We start from the raw sequence: 25,083 nt of genomic DNA, 5'->3' as shown, positions 1-25,083 counted from the left end.
GATCTTGATAGCTTCGTAAAACGTTCCCTGGAACATATTCGGTTGTAGCTGTATATATAAGCTAAAAATATGTTTGTTTAGGGTTACATTGGCAAAAAATAGGGTCGGTAGGTAGCGATTTTTTTATTTATATATTGTCAAGTTCAGATACAATAGCGAGCTGTTTACTTAACAGATACATGGCTCCTGTTTATCAATAAAATGATTAAATATTAGTGTCTTTTTCTCTTTATTTAACAATGAATAATTGGAGATTTGACTAAGAAAGAAGGTCTTAAGAAATTAGATTGGCCTTGAGTAAAACTATTAATAGGAGTATCCTTTTTAGGTACAGAAAAAAAATTAGGGTCGGGGTTAAAAGATTAGGGTCGGTCGGGTAACCCTAAACAGGCATTTTTGTTTGGTCTAATATTGATGTTTCATCCGGAAGCAGACATCTCACGTGTAATTGTTAGTTGTATGAATTGTAATGTTTAAAAGTATGCTTATAAATATGTAGATTTCTATTCAAACCTATGACAAGTTGTGTCTAAAACACTCTATTGTAGTTCAAGAAAGCATAATTTGACGTTTGGAAAATACATGTACATGTATAAAGTAACGACTGTCTAGCTCATGTGATTTAAAATAAAATAGTATTAAGGTTTAAGGTACCAAATACCAAATTTCAACTCACTTTAACCTGTGACTATGGCTATGTACATGTAGGTCATGACTATATACATACATGCAATGCTGTTTTTATATCACGATTCTGTATGCCAAAATGTTCAGGTATTAATGATTGAAATTGCGTTTTCAGTTTTTGAATGTGTAACAGCTATAACAGGTAAACTCCGCCCTCAGTTAGACAATCGCTGTTACTAAACTCCGCCCACAGTTTGACTGACGCTATTCCCGAGCCGATAAACGCGCATACGACGGGTTGAAATTATTCACGTGATTTTTGGTTTTGAACGATCCGAAAGGCAATTCCGGACGCTTGAAACGTATTTTACTGTAGAGCCAATCTTCTCATATACCAAACAAGAACTGCCACTAAACGTGTTCCCTGTGTGGTAACATTCCATCCCCTAACTTACCCCATCTCTATTCTTAGGAACCACTAGAGAATCATCGAGTCAATCAAACTTAGGCGTATTTTCCCAGAGCCACCGCTTCTAGCCTACCGCAGACCAAAAAAATGTAAAAGACCTTGTAGTGAGCAGCAAACTTCCTCCTCTTGCTCCTGCTGCACAAACGGGTTCATTCAAGCCCGCAACAATAAAAACGGTGCATGATGTGTCCATACACAGCTTCCACAGACACATTTGAATGTGCTATCAACAACAAAGCATACTACATCCGACAGAACCTGACGTGCAAATCCAGCAATGTCATCTACCTTATCTCGTTTAGGAAATGCACAATGCAATATGTTGAGGAAACCGGCGGTCCACTAGCAAAATAACCTGACTATCCGGTTGCCAGACATTTCAACTTACCCAGCCATAGTTGGAAAGACATGCAGGTGATTGCAATTAAGCAATGTTCCTACTGGACACAAACCAAGCCTCGATCGAGAGAGAGATTCTTACATATCTAAAGACCCGCTATCCAAAAGGCATTAACGAACGTTAAATATATATATTTGTATTACAAATCAACATATATTGATCACTCGCTTTTCAATTACTAATCCCTGCTTCCAGCATTTTCCCGTTCTTTTCTACGCTTTTATTATCCTTTGCATATGCTGCCCGACAAAAGGCGACTAAATTTAGGAATTTGCTATTTTGCACACACACCGGGGATATAGCTAGACGACTATATTTGTATCCTATACAAATGAGCACTACATATAAATGTCGCCACAGATTTGACGTCACATGCGGCACGCTTTCCACTAACCACTCACATTCTAGCGTTTTGCCGAACTTGATGGCTACATTTTGGTAGATCCTGCCTTCGGCTGCCACTTACCGAAGGGTTAATTGCGTTCCAATGTGCTGTTAAATGTTTGTCTGCTTCCATTGTCCCGTATTATTGTTCGCATCATATTATGTAATCGTGCTCGTTTTGTGTGTCTTCATAAAGGGGCAAATCGCCTCGAAATTTTTTTTGTCCACACATTTGGAATTACTTCTTGTCCGATAATATGTATGCATATTATTTAAAAGTGATATCACTTCAATTTGAGACTTCACATAGCAGCCCATGGAATAAAAGCGACTGAAATAAAAAAAAAACAAAAAAAACTACATAATAAAAACTTAACGAGGCAGCCATATACATCACAAAAGGCACTTGATGCAGTGGTTTACTATTCGTAATTTTGTTACGATACAAGAGCATTCCTTTAAAACAATATATACATTGCAAAGAACGATATATATTTATCATTAACAAGTACTTATTAAGATATGTGTTGGTATTTGTTAATATGATTAATTTCCGGAACTATTGGTTGTGGCATGCGGTGTCTACCAGCGAAGCCATGCACGAGCGGCCATGGTCTGGCCGGGTGGTTCACATTTCGTTTTTATTATATAGTGATGTGAACAACTTTTTTATGTAATAACAGAAACATGATACATTGAAAATCAATTATCTATTCAAAACAACTTTTTCACAACATGGACTTCTACGTTTGAACCAAAACGGGCACTGTGGCGGCCCTTCAACACTTCGCAAGCTGGCTTTAACATTAAAATCTTCACACATATATTCAGCAATAAAACGATTGTAAATATAAAAATGTAAAATGTCTGGAACAATAAGAAACCATTTTAAAATCAGAATTTATAAGTATAGAAGTGTATATTTTTGTCAAAGTATCAATTGTGTAGCGGAGGTGTATGTAGTTCAATATTACAGACATATGTTTCTGATTACACTTTCAATGCTATAGCGAATAAAGGACAGGAACATATATTAAAATGTGCACTTTGTATATGTCCATTTTAAAATATAATGTAAGGAATTGAGAAACTGACGTTTACCTTAAGTTTGTTTTTTTAATGATAGCAACTACACCTCCTACATGTACTCCTACCTGCACTTCACCAAAAACCTGCAAGTGGACTTGTACGGGTAAGATCGACTTTATTCGTAATGCAATTTCTATGCAAGTGTGACTATATCTATGAGTATATTAACAGAGAATATAAGTAAGAGTGGTATAACTCTATGTGACTTCTTACATACAATATCCCTTTCATATCAGAGTGGTTTATATCAGAGTTGTTCTAAATGTTACTTAGTAAATGTTATTTTTTCTTCAATGACTACCAGTGGTTGGTAATGTTATCTGAAGAACTCATTTCATAAGCATGCTTTATTCATCAGGTTTCAAATAATTAACGTTTTTATAATGAAATGCCATCTAATGTTGTATTTTAAAGGTACAGGAAAGACATCGATCGCTGGAGGTAGGTACGCGACAGGAAGGTTTTAATTTGTTTAAATAATAAGTGTACATTGTTTGTAAATTTCGCCAAAGATACGAGTATTTCATTTTTCATCGCAAGAAAAATACATATTGGATTTGAATTTGCTTAACTGAATTGTAGATTTTATAATTCAATGTCAATTCTAAATATTTCATAGCCGATGCTTGACACAACAATCGGCAGTAATTGTGGCAGCGGCGGCGCTACAGGTACCTGCAATACAACATGTGTCGCTCCTACAGGTAAGAATCTCGCTGTTAATATACTATTGAAAGAAAATAGAGCAGTGTTTTGTCTAGCATCCATATCTATTTTTAAGATATACAAAATTGAAGAAAACTTTCTATTTGACGAATCTATGGCTAAAAAAGTACTCAATTATGCGTTGCATAATGCACATCATCAATTCCCAATATGGGTTAAAGTTCCATTTTTCTTCTGTTCGTCTTTAATTTATGTGAGTATTACTTTACTGTAAATGTTAATAAATGTTCCAACTGACGCATTCCAAAGTCACATTGTTTCCGGGTTCTATGGTAAATCTTCACATACTGGCACGACGACAATAATTTACATTTTCAGATTTTTTGTAGCAAACTGAGACATCCAATTATCCAATTTTTGAAAATATTTACCGAAAAACAGCAACTTACACTATTAAACTTCTTAAAATACTCTAGAAATTCGTCACTCGAAGTCAATAATCATTAAACACAAATGAGTTAGAAGGTAATTTCTAGAAAGTCTTGCGCCTATCAGTTACTAAATAGATGATACTCCTTGTTTATGAATACCAGTTTTATTTTGATCGAGTGAGAAACTTTATAAATCACATTATCTTAAAACTTTAAAATTGAAATTTCGATCTAGATTTGTTTTATTTTGTAGCTACACCTGTGACATGTGCCTCTGTATGTAAAGCTTCACAAACCTGCAAGTGGACTTGCGCAAGTAAGTTCGACTCCATTTGTAATATCTATGTTATACATCATGACTAGTAGTGCAAACAGTACTAGTAAGTGATAAAAGTTATATATATTGCTGTGACAGATATTATCTCCATCAGACTTATTTAAAACCGTGACCTGATTAGTGATTATGTCGCTCATTCGATGATTTGTATCAGTAATTGGTATTGCCAGTAGCAATGTCAAAACTATATTTTGTGAAGCGTTTTTGTAAATAAAAGCAAATTAATCGTCATTGAGTTAATTGTAATTATATTTAATTTTGATTTTGAAAGGCACCACAAATAAGGCAGTCGCAGTTCCTGGTGGTATGTATTTGAAAGAAGGGTTTTGCCTGTGTGCATGCTAAAATATTGAAATTTTCCCTCCGTATTATTGCTCACTGGGAGCGAAACCAAGCATTTTCTACGATTTCTGAAATCAATCCAAGATAGTTATCACTCGCAGGGTATCCGTCGGTATCAGTTTTGATATGTGCACTCATAGAGACATATGGATCTATTACGAATTGTGATTCGAGTTAATAAAAAAATATTAGAAAGTAGGTTTCAAATACAAAGAAGTCAGTTGCTTTGAAAATATGTCGACAGGGAAGATGGTCTCCAAGCTAACATTTGCTTTTAAGATTGAATGTTGGACAGATAAATATCCAGCATACAAAAATCCAAATAGTCATTAATAGATAAATACAAAAATATCTCAGTGCAAGATTATCGGTTTATAATATTATTTTTAAATGCCCTATAGCCGATGTATCAGCTTGTTCATCTAACAGCGATGACTGTGGCACCGGTACAACTGGGAAATGTAATGCAACATGTGTTGCACCAACAGGTAAGATTCGTGCTATTTAAAGAATAAATTAAAACAAACCATTACAGCAGATTGTCCAGTATTTTTTGTCATATTTGTAATAGTTTTCCTTTGCTGAAATTACACATTGCTATTTGTTTTTACGATGCCATTACAATTTTGAATATCGAAATTACTGAAATATTGAAATACTTTTATGTTGACGCATACTTAATGAGTGTAAATTAAATTAGACTTTAATGTAATATTTATTTTCATTGATCAAACACCTTACATCTCAAGGCTCAATAAAAACCGTACCCACGACACCAAATCCAAACACAGGTAAAGTATTCGTCAATTTAACAAACGGCAATGTCATTTTCAATTATGAAACATCCGTGAATTATACGTACTTACCAGTTTCATTGAAAAATAGTTTCATTTTTTGTTGTTATGTAAAACGTATCACATGTGTCAGCTGATAACGGGTATTGATCGGTGAAAACTAAAATTAAATATTAAACTTTAAATATTATTAATATTAAATATTAAACGATTAATATATCGTTCATAAAATTGTTTTTATATCGAAATTTTGGAGTATCATGTATCTTATATCCAATGTTTTATAACCGTAAGTGAAACGGTAAATTAAAGCATAGCAAAATAACCTGACTATCCGGTTGCCAGACATTTCAACTTACCCAGCCATAGTTGGAAAGACATGCAGGTGATTGCAATTAAGCACTGTTCCTACTGGACACAAACCAAGCCTCGATCGAGAGAGAGATTCTTACATATCTAAAGACCCGCTATCCAAAAGGCATTAACGAACGTTAAAATATATATATATAATATATTACAAATCAACATATATTGATCACTCGCTTTTCAATTACTAATCCCTGCTTCCAGCATTTTCCCGTTCTTTTCTACGCTTTTATTATCCTTTGCATATGCTGCCCGACAAAAGGCGACTAAATTTTAGGAATTTGCTATTTTGCACACACACCGGGGATATAGCTAGACGACTATATTTGTATCCTATACAAAATGAGCACTACATATAAATGTCGCCACAGATTTGACGTCACACGCGGCACGCTTTCCACTAACCACTCACATTCTAGCGTTTTGCCGAACATGATGGCTACATTTTGGTAGATCCTGCCTTCGGCTGCCACTTACCGAAGGGTTAATTGCGTTCCAATGTGCTGTTAAATGTTTGTCTGCTTCCATTGTCCCGTATTATTGTTCGCATCATATTATGTAATCGTGCTCGTTTTGTGTGTCTTCATAAAGGGGCAAATCGCCTCGAAATTTTTTTTGTCCACACATTTGGAATTACTTCTTGTCCGATTAATATGTATTCATATTATTTAAAAAGTGATATCACTTCAATTTGAGACTTCACATAGCAGCCCATGGAATAAAAGCGACTGAAATAAAAAAAAACAAAACAAAAACTACATAATAAAAACTTAACGAGGCAGCCATAGATACATCACAAAAGGCACTTGATGCAGTGGTTTTACTATTCGTAATTTTGTTACGATACAAGAGCATTCCTTTAAAACAATATATACATTGCAAAGAACGATAATATATTTATCATTAACAAGTACTTATTAAGATATGTGTTGGTATTTTGTTAATATGATTAATTTCCGGAACTATTGGTTGTGGCATGCGGTGTCTACCAGCGAAGCCATGCACGAGCGGCCATGGTCTGGCGGGTAGTTCACATTTCGTTTTATTATATAGTGATGTGAACAACTTTTTTATGTATAACAGAAACATGATACATTGAAATCAATTATCTATTCAAAACAACTTTTTTCACAACATGGACTTCTACGTTTGAACCAAAACGGGCACTGTGGCGGCCTTCAACACTTCGCAAGCTGGCTTTAACATTAAATCTTCACACATATATTCAGCAATAAACGATTGTAAATATAAATAATGCACATCATCAATCCCAATATGGGTTAAAGTTCCATTTTCTTCTGTTCGTCTTTAATTTATGTGAGTATTACTTTACTGTAAATGTTAATAAATGTTCCAACTGACGCATTCCAAAGTCACATTGTTTCCGGGTTCTATGGTAAAATCTTCACATACTGGCACGACGACAATAATTTACATTTTCAGATTTTTTGTAGCAAACTGAGACATCCAATTATCCAATTTTTGAAAATATTTACCGAAAAACAGCAACTTACACTATTAAACTTCTTAAAATACTCTAGAAATTCGTCACTCGAAGTCAATAATCATTAAACACAAAATGAGTTAGAAGGTAATTTCTAGAAAGTCTTGCGCCTATCAGTTACTAAATAGATGATACTCCTTGTTTATGAATACCAGTTTTATTTTGATCGAGTGAGAAACTTTATAAATCACATTATCTTAAACCTTTAAAATTGAATTTCGATCTAGATTTGTTTTATATTGTAGCTACACCTGTGACATGTGCCTCTGTATGTAAAGCTTCACAAACCTGCAAGTGGACTTGCGCAAGTAAGTTCGACTCCATTTGTAATATCTATGCTATACATCATGACTAGTAGTGCAAACAGTACTAGTAAGTGATAAAAAGTTATATATATTGCTGTGACAGATATTATCTCCATCAGACTTATTTAAAACCGTGACCTGATTAGTGATTATGTCGCTCATTCGATGATTTGTATCAGTAATTGGTATTGCCAGTAGCAATGCAATCAAAACTATATTTTGTGAAGCGCGTTTTTGTAAATAAAGCAAATTAATCGTCATTGAGTTAATTGTAATTATATTTAATTTTGATTTTGAAAGGCACCCACAAATAAGGCAGTCGCACAGTTCCTGGTGGTATGTATTTGAAAGAAGGGTTTTGCCTGTGTGCATGCTAAAATATTGAAATTTTCCCTCCGTATTATTGCTCACTGGGAGCGAAACCCAAGCATTTTCTACGATTTCTGAAATCAATCCAAGATAGTCATCACTCGCAGGGTATCCGTCGGTATCAGTTTTGATATGTGCACTCATAGAGACATATGGATCTATTACGAATTGTGATTCGAGTTAATAAAAAAAATATTAGAAAGTAGGTTTCAAATACAGAGAAGTCAGTTGCTTTGAAAATATGTCGACAGGAAGATGGTCTCCAAGCTAACATTTGCTTTTAAGATTGAATGTTTGGACAGATAAATATCCAGCATACAAAAATCCAAATAGTCATTAATAGATAAATACAAAAATATCTCAGTGCAAGATTATCGGTTTATAATATTATTTTTAAATGCCCTATAGCCGATGTATCAGCTTGTTCATCTAACAGCGATGACTGTGGCACCGGTACAACTGGGAAATGTAATGCAACATGTGTTGTACCAACAGGTAAGATTCGTGCTATTTAAAGAATAAATTAAAACAAACCATTACACGCAGATTGTCCAGATATTTTTTGTCATATTTGTAATAGTTTTCCTTTGCTGAAATTACACATTGCTATTTGTTTTTACGATGCCATTACAATTTTGAATATCGAAAATACTGAAATATGAAATACTTTTATGTTGACGCATACTTTATGAGTGTAAATATTAAATTAGACTTTAATGTAATATTTTATTGGTCATTGATCAAACACCATTAACATCCTCAAGGGCTCAATAAAAACCGTACCAACGGACACCAAATCCAAACACAGGTAAAGTATTCGTCAATTTAACAAACGGCAATGTTATTTTCAATTATGAAACATCCCGTGAATTATACGTACTTACCAGTTTTCATTGAAAAATAGTTTCATTTTTTGTTGTTATGTAAAAACGTATCACATGTGTCAGCTGATAACGGGTATTGATCGGTGAAAAACTAAAATTAAATATTTAAACTTTAAATATTATTAATATTAAATATTAAACGATTAATATATCGTTCATAAAATTGTTTTTATATCGAAATTTTGGAGTTTCATGTATCTTATATCCAATGTTTTATAACCGTAAGTGAAAAGGTAAATTAAAGCATAGAATTATTTTTATAAGAAAAAATAGAAAACATTGACTTTAACACATAATTGTGTAAATCGATACTTGGTAATTGACCATGTATTTTTATTTGATATAGTAGAGCAAGTTGTTTGACTTATACTAAAGGTAAACATAACTGTAAAAAAGTATACCTAAAACATTACCTCAATTAATCATAATAATATACATTGTATTTATTTATCAATTTGCCGTTATCTGTATTTTAAGAAGAAAGCATTTTATAAGGATTTTTTGTCTGGAGTGTATATAACTGAGAATGGCAAGAACTTAATATGACTACAGCATATTAATTATGTTCGTACGTTTAATCGGTAATATGTATACATCATCAATGAGAAGACGAAGAACGTGCAATCTGAAAAACCGTATCCTTGGCATCCTTTGCAAAGACGCCTTCACCATAAAATCAAAATTATCTCCAGGATACACGTGAACATCTAAACGATTATTTAAGGATTAACTTGAATAGATTTTTTATGTTATGGAGATATAACACAAAAATCTGAGTGTAGTCTAAATAAACCGCGAAGCGGTTTATGATGAGAGTACACTCAGATTTTTGTGTTATATCTCCATAACATAAAAAATCTATTCAAATTAATCCTTATAATTCAATTTACTAAAGATAATCTCTTCAACATTTAAAATTCATTTTGGGACTCTTTTGTCTATGAAATCATTACGCCGTCATCTCAGCCAATCAGAAGCAACGTTATAAACGGCGACGCCATTTTTTCCTTTATGGGCTGATAAAGTAAATTTTTAAGCCAATGAAAATGCTCGTAACAAGCAAAATTGAATTATTTTATTAATATAGCTACTAATCCTATCAACTCACCAAACAGAAGGAAAAAAAATATTGGAATACTCTGTTCTTGCTGCATAGTAATTTAGAGCATTTTATTCAAGAGTATATATCCGTGAATGACTCCTAAGGATTGATAGCATCCTAGGACTAATTACATCTATATGTTTTTCATTCATTGATAACCTGTGTAGCTTTTTATTCAAAATGTTCGATTTAAATAGGTAAAAATGGGTCCATCAAGTACGGATTATCACCGCTGATTCTGATATTTGGAGTGCTGGGGAATGTTTTACTTCGTCCATGACGGGAAGCTCCGAACGATTGTTTGTCATCCTGATATTGAAGAACGCTCTATGACGGATGACACTCAACAGACATTTTATAGACTGCAAATGTTTTTCTTTATTAATGTTTAATCTTCACAAGATTTCGAACAAACTCGAGTTTAGTTTCCTAAACGGCATGCATTGAAACACAGTGAGCAAAGTGTTGAGCTGCAAGTGTTTGCGATTTCTGTTTGACTGTTATTTATTGATGAAATAATTGAAACATTAAAACTTGAATATTTTTATTTCACTTTTGTTTATTTTTATTTATATCTGATTCGCCTCACTCGTTGTGATTCAAGTGCTCCAACCGTGCAGAATACTATAATTAATTGTACTCATGATTATTGATAATTAATTATTTGGAATGAAACCAATTGCAAGAGAGATGAATATTTGAACCGAATTCGAGAAGAGACATGTTTCATTATAACTGATGTAGTTGAGATCACCGGACACCCCAAACCAAATAGGGAAATCCTGCACAGGGGACTCGAAATCAAGTAGAAAAGAAAGTACATGTTTCTGAAATTACAGCAATAATCTTACTTTGAGGAAAACATTTTATATCTTCGGCTATTTAGGAATATGGGACGTCGAAATAATTTACCTGATACAGATTCTTCACCACATACGGTTGTTAACAAAGTATTTATCGATCGCTAGATTTTTAGCCGGCGGATTGGTGAAACAATTGTGCTAATATGGTTACAAGCATGAAACTTGGCATATATGTCAAGAAACATATTCTGAGTGAATTTTGATTAGGAGCCACTTGAAAAAAAATTCCTAGACAGATATGTTCAAAATTGGCCGCTACAAACACTAAAAATATCAATTTCCTTCAAATATATTAACCTTTTCATTGTCGTTTTCACTAAAAATACCAAACAATGGTAGAATAACGTATTAGTGTACACCAAAAAATATGCCATCAAGCAAGAATTTGCATTATTGTCATCAAAACAACAAAATGCTGAGTCAGCAAAACGCAATTTAGGACCATATTTTACATTTCAAGTTATAAATTGATAAAGACCGATTGTATAATATATTCACAAGAATGATATCTTTACTTTTGATTGGAATATTCGTCAAATGTAATGGGCCCATATGGATCATGTCCGAGTTCAAACAAAGGATGGACTCAGACACTCAGATAGGGTCATCTACTTAAAAAAAGAAACTCCTGTTTTGAATTTTTGGTGGAAATGTATCAGATATTATTTTATATGCATGATGATATTAGGGATTTCTAGCAGGTCTTTCATAGAGTAATTTATAGAAATCTTTGTGGTTAATGGAGGGGAAAAAGCGACAGCATATCACCAAGTAAGTATCCAAATACATTAATTTAAGCATTTACTGCCAGTCTGTCTCTTAAAATTTAGCTGACTTCACCAGTTGCATGTTGCACATTCAAGAAACAATTGTATAGTTCGAATCTGATAGTAGTAATGATTCTTACTTCAACTTACTTCGACATCACAAAAGGAAACTCCCAGTCGTGAAAGGATTTGCGTTTGGTTTTGTTATTGGAGTAGCATTCTTGTCACAGAAATGCGAAATCATTGTGGAATTTGAAGAGTGCAAGGCGTCCACAGAATACCAACCACGCTTCCAAATACCACTATGCAAACATTTTTGTCAGTCTATATGTTAAATGTAAATATACCTGTCTTCACTTACTCTGAAGACCACTCGTAGGTTTCATATTCAAGAAAAGACCTAATTCGACTTAACAATATGTCGCAGTGATAATACTTCAGTTAGCATTACAGTTAACACCCTCCATGAAAACGGTATCATCGTCCTTAGCAGCTTCCAACCATCCTTAATTACCCATCCCCATTTTCAGGACTCAGTTAATCCATGATCGCTTTGTTTGCATTTCCCAATCAATATACTCCCTGATATGTTGCACTTTTGGTGTGCTGCGCAAATGCCACCTGTAGTTGGCGGGATCATGTCCAGTGTTCTGCCTTTCTATGTAAACATCTATGGTTTTAGCATAATTTTAGCATACATGAGTAGTGCAAACTTTTCTAATGTACTGAAACCCTTACTTGGTATATATTCTGGTCCCCCTGATAATGTTGAAATGCTTGATTTGCTTCTCCGTATATCTTATATGTATCCCAAGCAGTTTTCGTGCATTGTGTTTTACACATCTGGTGTAGGAATGGAATAATGGAAGGGTTAATGATTTCTCAGGGCCACAATCAGAGGCAGTATCTTAAGCAGGGATGTATCGATAATTCCAAGTTTCAAAGGCCACCCATACTTCGCTGATGCTGAATTTGGTAACAGCGGCTACTACTAAGGTATCAACTTCTGTATCTGTTCACTGTTTGGATGGAAAATTTTCCATACACTTCGTTAACAGCATTAACAGCATCTGTCATATGAATGATCATCCTCGTGTTGCCTTCCTTATGATTGCAGTGCGAGAGAAGTTCTTGTACAGATAAGACAGGAAAAACATATTGTGCGTAGTTTTCGAATGTTATGACACAACCTAACCTGAAGATGTTTACTATAACTGCTCCGTCAAATCTTCTGTTTCCAGAGCTTCTACGTACGTCTCGAGGTAATAAGATTGACTGGCATGCGATATAAAGTCATAAGAAAAGTGATTATGTTTTCAATGAGGATACATGTATTTGCAAACTTGTTTAAGATGTCTCTCTTGCGGATGGTTGGCTGAATTTGGCCAGTTAGTTCTTTCTAATTGGCTCTGCAATTGCGTTTGATCTGTCCACGAGGTGATCTTTAGTAAAGGCCTAAAATTTTTGGTTGCCTTTAAATTCATTGTCTATATGCTGAACTATGTGACTATCAACGAGTCGGCTATGTCCCTCAGTTAAAACGTCAATCAAGTTTCGGGCATGTTTGACATACGCGTGATGACTTGTTTAGTTCTATGTGTTTATTTATGTTTGTTGGGGTTTTTAATGGATGTTTCGAATTCCGTTGTGATTATGACTAATTCTCGACCTGCAAATCAAAGCTTAGGGATTTGGTTTAAATTCAATAGCACATTGTTCACTCTTGATTATAACATTGGTTTGATCATGAGCCAGGTCCATAGCAATGGACGAAAATGGCCGTTATGTGCATTGCGAAGTTTTATTTCTGGATGCATTTTTCACAGTACAACCATATTTATGACATGGGCAGGTAACCATATCGCATAGTTTGTGTGATATAGATTAAATAAACCATGCAGCTAGTTTCGTCAAACATAATATTGTTCACATATTTATACTTTATATGCGAGGTGCACATGCTGACAAAAATGCAGAACGATAGAATACATCAAAGAAATCTTGGTTATTTAAGATATTGTGTACCAAAGAATTTAAAATAAAGCGTACAGCATGTTTCTAAAACATCTACATAATAATGACCACCTTCGTTATTTTTAAGGTAATGCTTGTTAGGCGTGATAAAAACAATTCCGAATAGCATCTTTTTTTTTAAATGTTCGATAAATGACGGATATTTTTAAGTTTTGGTGGAAATTCAATATGGCGTCCATTTTGACTATGGCACAACCGGAAGTGCGTCCAATATTAGAAAAAAGTCTTGCTTATTGTGAAATGTTACTGGGATCATGTTGAAAACAATAAGTCACCAAAGAATTGAAAAAATAAGTTATTTTGAAAATTGGACACTGATTTTGGGAAAGGCAATTATTTTCACCTTTTTTGGCAGCCATTTTGAACTCTGGTGGTATTGAAATTTAATTATTTGGAGTCTATCATACCACACGCATCATTTCCTGCATTTCGGAAACTGTTTTGCAGCATTTAACTGATATTTGACAATCCTATATCGATTTTTCTATTTTAGCGAAAATTCTGAATGGCGGCCATCTTGAATGGCGCATGTAGTTAAAAATAGACATGATTTCAGGTGGCACCTAATCTTGATTTACCTATAATATATTTATCTAGAAGCATACTAAGTTTCATGCTTGTAACCAAAATAGCACATTTTTTATGTATTTGTGCACAAATCCGCTTAGCTATTTATGGTTCCTGGTCCAATTAAAACCCAACAAAGACAAAGTTTCATCGTATTATGGACAATAATTAATTGTTGAAATTAGCGTCCACATTTATATCCTGTTCACACAATGCGAAATAAGTATAATAGCATGCAGGGAAATGTCGGAATGTTTGATAACTATTAAATGAATCAATAGTAAACTTGTTATAGCATTTTGTTGTGCCAAACACCCCACCAGGGCCCAGTTGTTCGAAAAGTGATTCGGCCTATCACAATTTACGGACAATTTTCAAATCAAGATAAATAATTTAAGTTATTACAGTAGTTTATGGTTTTTAAATAGAATCTTAAGAGCTGCATCTATTACTTTCCTTGTGAGTTTAGTGAAGATATAAACACAAATTTTACAGCAAACGACCCCAAAATGAAAATTTCACTATCATGTTTTGATTAACTGTAAGTATCTTCTATGTAACCAGAACCTTGGCAAATCTGTCATAAATTAATTTACTAATGGCAACACAGACATATTTATTTAAATAATACTCGTCAAGTCCTGATATTGTGTCCGAAAAACATAATGTCACAAAAAATAAGCATTGTGTCGAATAGTTGGCATTGTGCTAATGTAAAAAAACACCGTATTTCCAGATACACATACTTTTATAAAAAATAATATAAAGGGTGTTCCTTTTATGGCCTTTAAAATTTTGTAATCGTATTATTTTAATGAGAGATAGCTGAATTCCTTGCCAATGCAAATGCATTTTTAAAATAGATAATCACTCATCACGACATCTTTCTCGAATTTTATAAACATGCTACATATACGTGTATAGCCATGACGTCATATTGATGGTGGAGTTATGGCCATTGCCAGCACTCCATGTAATTGTGTCTTAAAGTTAATGAAAATCTGATAAGAATTACGATTATTTAATCTCTTCGTTATACGACTTCAAATTCATTAAAAAAGTTCATTTTTTTTGAGCAATGAACTGGTTTATCAGGACAGCTAGCTTTCACAAATAACCATGGATCAAAATATGCTATAAATGTATTGTTCTATATTTCATGAAGGAAAGATATAGACAATTTACATTTCTTGTTAATTATCTCATCTGATATCATACACATTCTAAGTGTAATTCCATATGGTTAAGAACAAACACCAGTACCCTAGTCTGATTCTAGTTAAGTGTACAAAGACGTGAGTTTGTTATTGTTTTTGTGAAAAGTAAGTATTAAGAGAGGAGACCACCATCTTAAAAGACAAATGATATCGATATGAGTAATATTAGACATCTTTCATTTGCCGATACGGAGTACGGACACCGACACCGACACGGACTGCCAACATTCGGAGGTTGTCTCAAAAAACAAATTCAACAAATTAAATCCGCATTACTTTTTCATGTTCATTCCATGTTTATTGGAACATATATATGTATATTTAGAATAGAATAACGATTATAATTTAATTCAGATAGCTCAATCAGGTACCAATTTAGCATAAATTTTCGTGACTTTACTTACTTTTACTATTAAAAATCGAGTTGTGGCGCATCGATATCTTTCCAATAATTCAGTTTAGCCAATGACTGCGCCGCTTTTAAAGTTCCTACAATATATAAATAATAAAGCCTATCAGAATACTATCTAATTTTGATATGATATAATTATACTAGAATAATTACAGGTATTGAATACGAAACACGGCAATACACATCACCGCCCTCTACGCCGCGTACGCGTACCTGTTAGCTCAATACTGTCAACAAATCATTATGCACGAGCTTATACTCGGTCGTTTATATAAACGACATGCATAGGTAAATTAAACATATGTACACGTCTTGAGGCGGTATGTGACACAGACTGTAGTAGAAACTTGCATGTAGGTTATATCAATTGTCAATGGAATTAAAGATAACCAAGCCCCATGATCTTGAAACTACGAACAGTCTCAAGTTTAAAAGATGGCGCTTCAAAACGTTTGGTCATATTTCATAGGTTGACTGTAAAATTGATTTTGAGATGGTTTTATGGCCCAGGGGCCAGGGTACCATCATGAATATATACCAATTTATTTCGCTCTTTGTTTAATGTTTTCTATCTAAGTTTCATTATAACTATGCAAAGGCGGATTTTTCAAAATCGTTCCTCAGGTGCTGAAGAAACTAGATTTCTATAGGGTTGCAATGTTAATTGAAAATGTAGAAAAGTTGGACATTCCGATTGATACTTTTTTAAGAAACTGATTGCATTGGATGAATACTTTTAACCGCTGCATGCTTTCCGGTATTATTAAAATGCGTTATGTTATGTTTTATTTTATTTCTTTCACTGCACTGTTTTCCACACACCCCCCTATCCCCCCAGACACACAAATCTGTTTGTTCAAAGATATATATATCTCAGTTATTAGTTTACAGTCACAGGTGTGTTTGGCTAGGCGATTTGGTACCGGAAAATTGTGAACTCGTTGTCTGATAAGGCACGGGACATAATTGTCACCATTCTTCAGAGTGGTTCTGAGATATTAAAAACAAAATGTTACATATACCCTATTTGCTGTTGATCCGAAGATTTAGATTTGAATTGTGAACATTGTACTCCGTCGATGATCATGTATTATATTAGTTATAAAATGATACTAACTACTTATTGTATACCATTATCTTATAATCTGTTACCCTATTCATATTTGTCAGTAATACATGTAAAATTAACAATGAAACATATTCCAATGCATTTGCATAAATTGGCACGTGCATGTTTACTTCCGAAATGACGAAATGATAGACAAATCACTGTTGCGATGAAAAAAAACGATGTTTAATTACAACCTGTAGTTTTCCAATTTAATGCCGATAATCAAATGAGCGTTTAAAAACGTATTAAGGACGCAAACAGTATTGTATAATTTTAAAGGATGATACAGGTTAGGCTCATCAGGGAGAAAGCGGATTATTTTTCATTTCCAGTGGAATATCCTGATGACACTAATTAAATAGTCAATATAAGGAATGGTAAAATGTCGATGGTATTGCGGCTATGATTTTGATAACATTTGGCAAGTAGCATATTTATATATATATGTATATATTATGGCACCGAATAGTAATGTATACCTAATGTCATGATATCTTATTTTTGTCCCTTATTGGTTTGAATATTTTTTATTTGTGAGATGTGATTATTACTTGGTTTATTTAGATCGACAGAAAGTTTCATTTTCTTCTTCAAAACATCACTTCATGATCGGTGTGCTTAGAATTTTTGACTTTTTTGTTTGCCCAATAAAAAAATAAATTGTCTTTTATGGTACAAACAAATACAATTATCACATAGAAAGTACAGTGTATTACCTGCGACTGAGCACAATCAACTGAACTAAATGCCAAGCACCAATAACCGAAAGAGGGTCAATTTAGACATCAAAATTCTTTTTACACAATATCCTATTTGTTTCCCATCCTGTGTCTGAATGGACTCTTCGGATAAAATGACTTTGTTGCCCAAACATAGCTGGCCTATAGATGGCATTGATGTGTTCTTCCGTATACTAACACGCACGCTACCACCTAGTGTTTTTAAAGGTAAAAGACATCACGCTTGTTTAAAACAGGGGTACGTGATTACAGAATAGTACGGACATCCGATTGGTCACATTTATATTGGTGACGTCATTTCACCGCTGCGGTATTTGGTACATAAAGTTATGACAGAACGCACTGATCAGTATCAAAGAGGAAGGGCAAGGAAATACATCATGGTAAATGTAAGTATTAGAAGAACGTGAAGGTATAAAAATAAATACTTACCATTGGATAACTGATATATTGTATATTAATTAACCCAATTTGATTATATTTTTGAAATTAAGAAAAAAAAATGATAAAAAAATTCATATGTTAAACTTGGTATTCACATTAATAGATTTTAGCATGCAAACACTGTATTATTCTATAAATTTTTACCTCACTAATCGAGATGTACCGATTCTTTAGGTTATGAAGTTGTACTGAACACTTACGCTACTATGTCAAGTCAAAAATTAAAAAAAATCTCGCGTTTAATGTAGCGTGACTTTTTTCAGGCCAACACCTATCTGCTGTGTCTTGCCTTGGGCCTGATGATGCTAGTCGTCCAAATAGGTAGTAACCGTTCACATACTGTATATAATGTCCTCATTTTTGATGTAGGTTTGAAGTGAATGGAAAGAATTATTCCAATAAAGGTGTTTACTATATACCATTTTTACATGACCTAAGGCCTCATTTATCAAAATCACTATCAATATAAACAACATTGACGCATTAAACGTTTTAGCCATAAAAGGTGCGGTTTTTTCAAAAGTTGTTGAGAACCATATGTAATTTTGTTCATTCAGTTTATATTGATATTGCCACTGTATAGTACTATATATTATATGTTGCTACTATGCCCAATGTATGATAATTTCCAGTATTAGCATTTGCATTTAGGCTCTGGCGTATCAATACCTTTATCAGAGTTCAAGAAGTCAAAAAGGCTGGAATTTACGTCAGTGGGATACTTAACTGAAGCTTATTCTAAAAATAAAAATGGCCAATATGAAAATATTTCCCAATTTAGATATTTGAAATGGATTAAATTGATGTATGTATCGTTGTATATCACGTTTTAAATTCCTAGAACCCACTCCTTCCCGCCAAATCATCGGGTATTCCAATAAATAATATTTTTCTCTTTTATCTATTTTCTTTTTTTTATAACGGAAATAACTGTATACATGTAAGTAAAAGCATTGGCTGTCATATTTTGATACGCATTGGAGTTCCATGCTAACTCGCAACTTGGCTATGCTAGTTTAAAACATATTTTATTGCCATATTAAGAACAGGATTGAGCATAGGTTTATTCTAACTTACAAACGCCCTCTCCATTACAATTTACAACACATACTATATGCATCATACGATGGCTTTATATTATATCATATTATTTTCTTGAAGTGGAACAGAAAAGAGAGAAGAAAGAGATATCTTTCTATGCTAGAACACCCAATTATGACAACCGATGCTTGGGTGATTTCAACTATGCTTGGTGATATTTTGGATACTATAAAATTTCCCCACACAATACTTTAAAACGACTTGTAAATAAATTACTGGCGACAAATAAAAGACTAGTTTTTAAGATAATCCCCATATTTAAAATATGAAGTCGTCTCTAGATACAAAGCAGTTTGGTATATGCATTACATCAGACACCAGATTGTGGCTGAAAAAGGAAAGCAATGAGAAATAATTATTTTTCTATTTAAGAGAAGACAGCAGCAGTAACTGCAGCATCACACCACCACTGGCCCGACAACAACTATTGCCACAACTGCAGGTAAATGACGTTGTGAAAGCTATAAAATGTTATTTCATATTTTAACGACACATATAGTGGAAGCATACGAGATGTCTTATAGTGTTTGGTAGCTAAACTCGCAGTCGGTTAAAATATATTCATCTCGTCTTAGAGATGCATAAGAAACTGATACTTTTGTATTACTTCATTTATGGTTGCCAAACTATATTTCCAATAACTTTCACTTAAAAAATGAATAAATTGGTAAAATATCAAAGCATACTTGAAGACAATACTGACACAGTTTTTTTCTGTTTGGATGAACTATGACGAATGCGGTATCGAATTGACTAGAAAAATTTCTGTAGTATTAAAATGTCGTGCCATCTCAAGTTATATTGCAAGGTCAAAAGTTTACGATCTTTCGACTACCTGTCGTGAGGTCGATATCAGGATATCGTGAGATTGAACTATCATACTGAAAATCATACTGTGGACATCACTGGGACATTTCCTCAGTTATATTAGAGATTATCTCTTCATTCTTCGTAAAAGACGTTGTCCGTGTAATTCACTCTCGTATTGCCTTATTTAGTGCTACTGGGATTCTGTCCCTTGGGTATCTCTGCTCTTGCATCTCCATATCTCCAATACTCGACCTCTAGGTGTGGCTGCTAGATCAGAAGGCAACGTCATGAAGTAAAAAGACTACCAATCTCACAGACTTACCTCACAATCTCGTGACCTATCTCAGCTTTCAGAATACATAAGATATAAGTATATAACTTTATATATGTCGTTACACAATTGCGTGAGAACTTGAAGCTCCGAGGCGCAATCACGAGGCTACAAAGCGAGATCACAACATTTGAAGCATTGCAACCCCCCTTCAAACATATTCATGTATATACATGGTGTCCCATTAATTATGTTACACTTTCAAAGTTCAATATTTGTATCAATTCAACACGTAAATCACCTGCAATCATACATTTCATATTTTGATTAACAAACAGCTAAACAAACAAATCTAGCAACGATTTTCACAAAAGACACATTTTTGAAAAAGGCGGTAAAAACGACATTATCCTTGATATTTGAGAAAGCTTTAAACAATAGCATTGAAGATTTGTTTTATTTTATAATGCCTAATTAATGCATTGGACAATATTTTCTGGTGTTGTTGATTATCTTCCGTACTTCTCTCTACTCACACTGAAAAGATTTGAGTTGTTGAGAAATGTGGCATTTCATGACCAAAAACACTGCTTTACAAAGCATAAAATATCTCACAGTGCTCATGTATGTCAAAAGTAATAACAAATTTGAAAGTGTAACCTGATGGGACACCCTTTACCTTGCAGCACAATATCGTGATATCGTAATTTCACATTGAAAGTTAAATAGCAAGGTCACACGATTATTCAAAAGGCCTCTCGTCATCTTGCGATATCCGAGAGCCTGTCATGAGTTCGATATCACGAATCACGGACTAGCAACCATGTTTGTGGGGTTAAACACTCTACTTTTAACATTTATACGACATCCTAATGGAAAGTGAATAACTATCATATTTTTTACATTCACAGGATCCTCTGGACTTAGTGTGACAACCCATGCAGGTAAATACTGATACCAACGTTTCTGACATATAATTTATGTTATGGACATTTTTTGTTGGTGATTTATTATCTGCCTGTATAACTGCCGTTTTCACTGTACATGTACGACCGAAAAGTCGCCTATCTGATCTAGGCCTACTATCTATATGTAAAGAAACAATATAATTTTGAAATATTTCAAACTCTTATTACTGTAGACAGATCCATGCGTATTCAGTATTTGCAGACATTTCTTTCATATATTTAAGGTTATACTATATACGGAATGGGTTTTTGTTTTTGAAACACCCAATGTTAAGACTTTGACAGTATTAAAGTATTAATAATCATCTTCTAATTTATCATAAGGCGAAATAATAAAGATAAAAACGATATTTTAATAGCTGTTGCTTGAAGTAACTTTGGAAAATTATATATCAATAAATTTATTACAAGCACAACTACAAATACATAAAAAAACCTTGCGCAAAATTCCTCTTTAAACTTTCAATGTGATTTGATTTATTTAAACGGGGTACTGACAATTTCTAATGAATATTTGAAACCACAATCAAATTTGTGACGAAAACGACAATGATATGTAGCATTAGTTATCACATCATACATTCTAGTCCAAATGGCAACAGGCTTAACGAGTTATGTATTATTCTACCACTCTGTGTGTATGATGTATATTGTGTTACAGATAGGATATGGACTGCCCATCAGTATGTTGATCTTGATAAGAGTCACCACATGCCCTCCTAACAAGTCAATGGGTTTTAATTAGTTCATAAATATGGAATTTTGTACATTTATGGTAATACTACTTTAGTTTTTAACTGTGTATGACTTTACTATTGAAATTGTACTTGCGCGTAGCTCTTCAGAAGTACATCGAATGTCACGTGATGTACTTAGTTAAACAAGTTAGAGGCTAAATAAATGGCACATAGGGCAAGAGTGTGTTGGAATGGTGATAGATCAGATTAAACTGTTATTAAATATCAGTTACACTTTCTCACTTTGTCGCTATAGACGCACACTCCCATTACTTTCAATCGACCGACGGCCAAAACGATATTTATATCATACATCTGCAAACAATGTGAAATAAAAAAGAGCGATACTTATAATTAATCAATGCATTTCGTTTTAGGTAATCCTAGAAATGGAACATTGCACAACTCGGGTAAGTACGGTCCTATGATAAGATAATATCATGCATACAGTTGATAATTGATATTTCTATTTCTGTGCGTGATTTTTTTTAATGTTGGAGTTAAGCCCGGTCGGTAATTTGAAAATTTGACTCTTAAAGTTCTTTAAATCAAACGTTTCCAGCACGGACTAGACTAAAAAAAATCCTGTTCTTCCTGGTCCCGTGCCTGTGAAGATGATAGAGAAGGTTGATTAAAGGGATATAATTACTATTACTAGAAATTAAGAAATTATAGACTAATAATAACTGGAACTATTGATCATTATTTCAACTTTTACAACAATAAAAAGAAGAACATGCATAACCATTGTTACCTCAAATACCCAAATAAATGAAATGTCACATACAAAATGTGTCTTCAATCAAAATTGAGAAATGAAATAGAATTAATATTTTAATTTTCACAGGTAACGGCGTCCATGGATTTTCTCCTCTGATCTTGATTAGCGGACTTGTGACTAAGCTGTTCCTGTACCTTTGATACCTGCTTGGTTCACATATATACTGTTTCGTCCCGATCTGGAGGTACACTCTGTAATGACGGATAGCATGGCATGGCGATATAGGAGATTGAGGAGACGAAATTTTCATACATGACATTTCCTTTGTCTTGCCGTTACATACAGTATTTTAAGATGGATATAAATATGGAATTAATTTAAATATATATTTATATTTTGATCGAATGAATTAATGTAAGACAACTATGGCGAATCATAATTTCAGGTTACTGAAATATATTACAGTCTAGAGAATTCCAATGTTAATGTTAACTAATGTTATTAATTGATATCATTATATTGATACAATATTTAGCTTTTGAAACACCGGAACGGAGTGTTTCCTAACACATATTTATATAATTTTTAACTACTGTGTTTGTAAATTTATATTTATTAAAAAGAATATTTTGATTATCATTTTCGAACTTAGTCTTTAACGCTTGCAAATCTAATATTTAATAAGTTTAATATTGATATTACGATGATACGATATCAAAGTTAATCAAATACTATTCGCTGCAATTTACTCAAAGAATCACCCATTAAAGCAAAAGGCGTTGACAGACACACACCCCTTGTTATTAAAGTAAGACATAACGATAGACAAGTCAAAAATGATAAGATTCAAGTAATTATTTATTTAGAAATCACAACTACATGTATCAATTATGATTTAGTAATATTTTTATTAAAAAGAAAAATGCCTACTGATGGAGTTAAAAGCATTATGACTGTATTACACAATCCAAGCATTAACTTCACACCAATTACGTTTCATTATTTCTTCATATGTTCGATTTCTATTAAAGCACTGGATGTTTAGTGACAGACTATGTGTGTTTAAGAACAGGCTATCATAATTTATCATTTTATACTGATTGCAAATTTTAAAAATAAACCCGCTGAATTAATGTTGACTAATTTTACAATTGTGTAAGTCATTAAAGCCATTACAAGTAATCTCAAATATCAGTGCCCGAAAACATCTTTTTAATCTCTCGCTTCGACTCTCGCTATTTCCGGAATTCATACAATCGCAGTTCGACCCCTGTGGATACACAATAGTGTCATGCATCAATTGATACAATAAAGAAAACAAAAACAAACTCATTTTAACAGGGGTACATTAGATATTAAAAACATATTCCAAACATTATTGATTATCTTAATCGTCTAGTATTTGTTAATTTATTAAATATTGTTATTTGTCTTGGTGAAACTGAATAACTTAAGCATAGCTGTAAGGGCCTGCTAATGACACACTTCAATCATAAACAAAACCTTGCAATGTGTATAAGAAAATATGATAATGCATGAATTAAGCGTAATTAAATTAATAAGAGCGCAGCTCTCTGCGCGGCCGAAAGCCTGCATGTAGGCAGCCATGTTTGAATTATTGCTATCAGTACGACGAGATTTGCAATTTTCTGAACTAGACGAAACCTGTCATCGTGATACGCTTTAAAATTACTTTAACTTACACATATACAAGAACAACGCAACAAACGTATTGGTCAAATATAATATGATTGAAGGCAAGGCCTTAAAGGGCGCTGCCAGATGTTTTGATATGAATCATGCACGGTATAGGAAGAGCGAAGCTCTACTTGTTTATTTTATTTTCTATTTCATGTAGAAGACATATATTAGAAATAAAAGGATTGTCTAGCTTAAACTTAAAGAAATGAACTCAAAGATTTGGTTTTTCTGTGTCCATTCAAGGCCTGGAGTGCCGCGTATGCGAATCCTATGTTTTCCCATTTGTTGACGTTATGTGACGTCATGATTCCTCTTCGCCTTGGTAGATATTTTGACTGCATTCTGTAGCTTTTAATTTTCAAAGTTTTATTATTATTATTTAAAAAATAATAAAAAATGTTTAATAACCCTTTTGTTACTTTGTATGTTATCAAGCGCACAGCACCGTCAGCAGTGACGTCACATAACCTGACGCTTAAGGTGACGGGACTGATTCCTGCGTATTTTTGATAACATATGTGGCATATTGCCAAGTTTTCTCCGCATCTGG

At 33.4% G+C, this 25,083-nt stretch overlaps 1 protein-coding gene and 2 long non-coding RNA genes across 3 annotated transcripts in view; all 3 read left to right on the top strand.

The window, feature by feature from the left end:
• Window positions 1-633: 633 nt before the first annotated feature.
• Window positions 634-25,083, top strand: part of LOC138321791 (uncharacterized) — a 127,647-nt gene continuing 103,197 nt past the window's right edge. The window contains exon 1 of the mRNA XM_069266118.1: window positions 634-638. The gene's annotated coding sequence lies outside the window, so the exon portion shown is untranslated. The remainder of the gene's footprint in view (window positions 639-25,083) is intronic.
• On the top strand, window positions 3,600-10,619 carry LOC138309501 (uncharacterized). Its single transcript, XR_011206292.1, has 5 exons — window positions 3,600-3,673; window positions 4,320-4,382; window positions 4,675-4,707; window positions 5,147-5,233; window positions 10,267-10,619. It is a non-coding gene; the product is annotated as an uncharacterized lncRNA (long non-coding RNA).
• Window positions 18,029-23,466, top strand: LOC138317138 (uncharacterized). Its single transcript, XR_011207734.1, has 6 exons — window positions 18,029-18,169; window positions 18,488-18,545; window positions 19,698-19,767; window positions 21,318-21,350; window positions 22,489-22,521; window positions 22,959-23,466. It is a non-coding gene; the product is annotated as an uncharacterized lncRNA (long non-coding RNA).

This window comes from Argopecten irradians, chromosome 1 (assembly GCF_041381155.1).
Source record: "Argopecten irradians isolate NY chromosome 1, Ai_NY, whole genome shotgun sequence".
Classification (NCBI taxonomy): Eukaryota; Metazoa; Mollusca; class Bivalvia; order Pectinida; family Pectinidae; genus Argopecten; species Argopecten irradians.
The sequence above is the reverse complement of the archived record's forward strand: the minus strand, read 5'-3'. Positions and strand labels throughout refer to the sequence as shown.